Genomic DNA, 5,000 nt, shown 5'->3' with positions numbered 1-5,000 from the left:
CCCCCCCCCACCCCCCATCGTGCTAAATTAGGTGTGAATGGGGCCTCCTGGCCCACTAAATGCTAATGAGGCCGCCTTTTCAACTATGTGCAAATACGGCCGACCTGGTCAAATGCATGTAAATCCGGCCGCCTTTTCAACTGTGAAAATCCGGCCGCCCGGTCAATTAGGTGCGAACGGGGCCGTCGGGTCACCTTAATGTAAATGAGGCCGCCCACTGCCCTACATTTAAATGCGGGCGTACCGGTCAACTATGTGCGAACGGGCCCGCCTGATCAACTAGGTGTGAAAGGGGCCGGCAGGCCCACTGAATGTAAATGAGGCCGCCCGCTGTGCTTCCTTCATTAACCTTATTTATATTGGCATTATCTGTAGATAAAAAAATATGTGCATGTCTATGAAGCTGTAGAGAAGCCTTGTTTTTTTTTTTTTCCCCCAGGTTTTATTTACTTACTTTTTATTTTGCATGTTCTGAAATATAGCTTATGTTTTCGTTGCCCTAGGGCAACGTTCTGCGATAAGGGGTAGATTTTAAGAGGCTTTCTTGACAGTGTGTTAGTATATTATTGCATGTACTTTTGCACATTGTAAGCACAATGTTTTTTAAATTATTTTCTAATTTAATTTAACGCATTTTGGCAGAAAATGGACACAAGATTTTCCTATGGGAGTAAAACTCAGGATCAGCATGTTAGGGATATCCCATCAGACAGTGAGATAGACTGCAGTGACAGTGAGGAGGAGTGGAATGCAGAGAAAGGTTTGAGCAGAAGTGAAAGTAGGTTTTAAAATATTGCTTCTCTGGTTGTCATTGAACTCATTTGCATAAACAAATCAAATGTGTTGATAAATTTTTAGATGTCATTCAAATGAAATAAAGGTGTGTGCAGCAGACAGGGTATCCAATACAGTCATGTAAGCTTTAGTTGTGATTGATGTATTTTTGTTGACGTATATGTATATATATTTATAGACGATCAATACACCAGTGATGAAGAGGAACATGACGATGACAGTCTGCCTGAAGATGACAGTAGTTCTTCCAAGACCCCTCGATGGAAAACATGTCACACCATTACCTCTCCTGTGCAAGCCACTTAACCTTACTGTTCAAGAACTTGAACAGTTCTTTGCCACTGTGCTCCATATGTCAATATTTGGTCTTCCAGCTACTCGCATGTTCTGGAGCCATAGTAGCCACATTGCACATGTTGCTGATGTTATGCCTCTTGCACGATGGGAAGCCATCAAAAATTTTGTTACTTTGCATTGCTCTCTGAGCATTGTATTATGATCTATGAAGACATAATTTTCTCTGTGGTTTTGTATCAGTGTTGCACAACTTTGCCCTTAGGCAACAAAAGATCATTTGGAGAGGGGGGCGGTGAAATAAATATGTACATACATAATCAATAAAATGTCCCAAAATTAACCAATAAGTGATGTGGAATAATTTCTTATCATGTACCATCAAATTGTGTGCGGTAGAGGGTTAATGTAAATGCGGCCGCCCGCTGCGCTACATGTAAATGCGGCCGCCCCCAGGTCAACTAGGTCCGAACGGGCCCGCCTGATCAACTAGACGTCAATCGGGCCGGCAGGTCCCCTGAATGTAAACGAGGCCGCCCACTGCGGTACTTGTGAATGCGGCCGCCCGGTCAACTAGGTGCGAACGGGCCCGCCCGATCAACCAGGTGCGAATGGCCCCGCCCGATCAACTAGGTGTGAACGGGCCCGCCTGATCAACTAGGTGTGAATGGGGCCGCCGGGTCCACTTAATGTAAATGAGGCCGCCAGCTCAACTAAGTGTAGACGGGGCCGCCTGGCCAATTAGGCGTTAATGGGGCTGCCGGGGAGGCTTCCCCTCTGCCCGGGCTGGAGGCCCCGCAGTGGCCATTCGCCTCTGGGACATATTGGCAGAGTCCGCGGCCTATGCGTAGGCCCCGGGCGGAGGCTGACCCTTGTCGCCCTTGTCCTAGGCTCGGAGCTATGGTCGCCCCGTCTGGCCTTCGCTTATGGTTCGGAGCTATGGTCGCCCCGTCTGGCCTATGCTTAGGGTTTGGAGCTAGGGTCGTGTTGGAAACGTTTTCCTCTGTCGAAGCAGAGACCGGGAGACGTTGGCATATCTCTCCGGCCGAAGTTCCTCTTTACTGAGAACTCGCCAATGCGCCGCTGTAGTCATCCAAGTCTGACTAAGACTCAGCTCGGCGCAGCTTATACGTTTCAAGGGGGGAGGGATACACAGAGGTGGAGACAAACTAAACAAAGCACAGCATGTTCCAGGAATCAGCCTGGAAGTTCCCCAGCCCTGATTTCATCAGCATAACACTGCCTTTCAAATGCCTCTCCAGGTGCTAACCCTAATTAGCATGATAGTATCACCCAGACCTTCACATTACCATAGCGACAAAGGCACGGCCTGGCCTTGAGATTAGCATTCACCTTTACTTTGGGCCCCCACCCGGTGATCAGGAAGCTCACAGAGATGAAATGTCAATGTCTCAGACTCCTGGGCCCCCAGACTTGATCTTATTACAAATGTCCCCATCTTTACCCCCAACTGCAAATCCAATCTGCCTATCTCTCTCAGTTCATATACTGTCATGTTGGAAGCTAGACTGAACAATTTATAAATTTCGTCACTGCGGCCTATGCGTAGGCCCCGGGCGGAGGCTGACCCTTGTCGCCCTTGTCCTAGGCTCGGAGCTATGGTCGCCCCGTCTGGCCTTCGCTTATGGTTCGGAGCTATGGTCGCCCCGTCTGGCCTATGCTTAGGGTTTGGAGCTAGGGTCGTGTTGGAAACGTTTTCCTCTGTCGAAGCAGAGACCGGGAGACGTTGGCATATCTCTCCGGCCGAAGTTCCTCTTTACTGAGAACTCGCCAATGCGCCGCTGTAGTCATCCAAGTCTGACTAAGACTCAGCTCGGCGCAGCTTATACGTTTCAAGGGGGGAGGGATACACAGAGGTGGAGACAAACTAAACAAAGCACAGCATGTTCCAGGAATCAGCCTGGAAGTTCCCCAGCCCTGATTTCATCAGCATAACACTGCCTTTCAAATGCCTCTCCAGGTGCTAACCCTAATTAGCATGATAGTATCACCCAGACCTTCACATTACCATAGCGACAAAGGCACGGCCTGGCCTTGAGATTAGCATTCACCTTTACTTTGGGCCCCCACCCGGTGATCAGGAAGCTCACAGAGATGAAATGTCAATGTCTCAGACTCCTGGGCCCCCAGACTTGATCTTATTACAAATGTCCCCATCTTTACCCCCAACTGCAAATCCAATCTGCCTATCTCTCTCAGTTCATATACTGTCATGTTGGAAGCTAGACTGAACAATTTATAAATTTCGTCACTGCGGCCTATGCGTAGGCCCCGGGCGGAGGCTGACCCTTGTCGCCCTTGTCCTAGGCTCGGAGCTATGGTCGCCCCGTCTGGCCTACGCTTATGGTTCGGAGCTATGGTCGCCCCGTCTGGCCTATGCTTAGGGTTTGGAGCTAGGGTCGTGTTGGAAACGTTTTCCTCTGTCGAAGCAGAGACCGGGAGACGTTGGCATATCTCTCCGGCCGAAGTTCCTCTTTACTGAGAACTCGCCAATGCGCCGCTGTAGTCATCCAAGTCTGACTAAGACTCAGCTCGGCGCAGCTTATACGTTTCAAGGGGGGAGGGATACACAGAGGTGGAGACAAACTAAACAAAGCACAGCATGTTCCAGGAATCAGCCTGGAAGTTCCCCAGCCCTGATTTCATCAGCATAACACTGCCTTTCAAATGCCTCTCCAGGTGCTAACCCTAATTAGCATGATAGTATCACCCAGACCTTCACATTACCATAGCGACAAAGGCACGGCCTGGCCTTGAGATTAGCATTCACCTTTACTTTGGGCCCCCACCCGGTGATCAGGAAGCTCACAGAGATGAAATGTCAATGTCTCAGACTCCTGGGCCCCCAGACTTGATCTTATTACAAATGTCCCCATCTTTACCCCCAACTGCAAATCCAATCTGCCTATCTCTCTCAGTTCATATACTGTCATGTTGGAAGCTAGACTGAACAATTTATAAATTTCGTCACTGCGGCCTATGCGTAGGCCCCGGGCGGAGGCTGACCCTTGTCGCCCTTGTCCTAGGCTCGGAGCTATGGTCGCCCCGTCTGGCCTACGCTTATGGTTCGGAGCTATGGTCGCCCCGTCTGGCCTATGCTTAGGGTTTGGAGCTAGGGTCGTGTTGGAAACGTTTTCCTCTGTCGAAGCAGAGACCGGGAGACGTTGGCATATCTCTCCGGCCGAAGTTCCTCTTTACTGAGAACTCGCCAATGCGCCGCTGTAGTCATCCAAGTCTGACTAAGACTCAGCTCGGCGCAGCTTATACGTTTCAAGGGGGGAGGGATACACAGAGGTGGAGACAAACTAAACAAAGCACAGCATGTTCCAGGAATCAGCCTGGAAGTTCCCCAGCCCTGATTTCATCAGCATAACACTGCCTTTCAAATGCCTCTCCAGGTGCTAACCCTAATTAGCATGATAGTATCACCCAGACCTTCACATTACCATAGCGACAAAGGCACGGCCTGGCCTTGAGATTAGCATTCACCTTTACTTTGGGCCCCCACCCGGTGATCAGGAAGCTCACAGAGATGAAATGTCAATGTCTCAGACTCCTGGGCCCCCAGACTTGATCTTATTACAAATGTCCCCATCTTTACCCCCAACTGCAAATCCAATCTGCCTATCTCTCTCAGTTCATATACTGTCATGTTGGAAGCTAGACTGAACAATTTATAAATTTCGTCACTGCGGCCTATGCGTAGGCCCCGGGCGGAGGCTGACCCTTGTCGCCCTTGTCCTAGGCTCGGAGCTATGGTCGCCCCGTCTGGCCTACGCTTATGGTTCGGAGCTATGGTCGCCCCGTCTGGCCTATGCTTAGGGTTTGGAGCTAGGGTCGTGTTGGAAACGTTTTCCTCTGTCGAAGCAGAGACCGGGAGACGTTGGCAT

The sequence above is a fragment of the Paramormyrops kingsleyae genome, unplaced genomic scaffold, assembly GCF_048594095.1.
Source record: "Paramormyrops kingsleyae isolate MSU_618 unplaced genomic scaffold, PKINGS_0.4 ups32, whole genome shotgun sequence".
Lineage (NCBI taxonomy): Eukaryota > Metazoa > Chordata > Actinopteri > Osteoglossiformes > Mormyridae > Paramormyrops > Paramormyrops kingsleyae.
The sequence above is the reverse complement of the archived record's forward strand: the minus strand, read 5'-3'. Positions refer to the sequence as shown.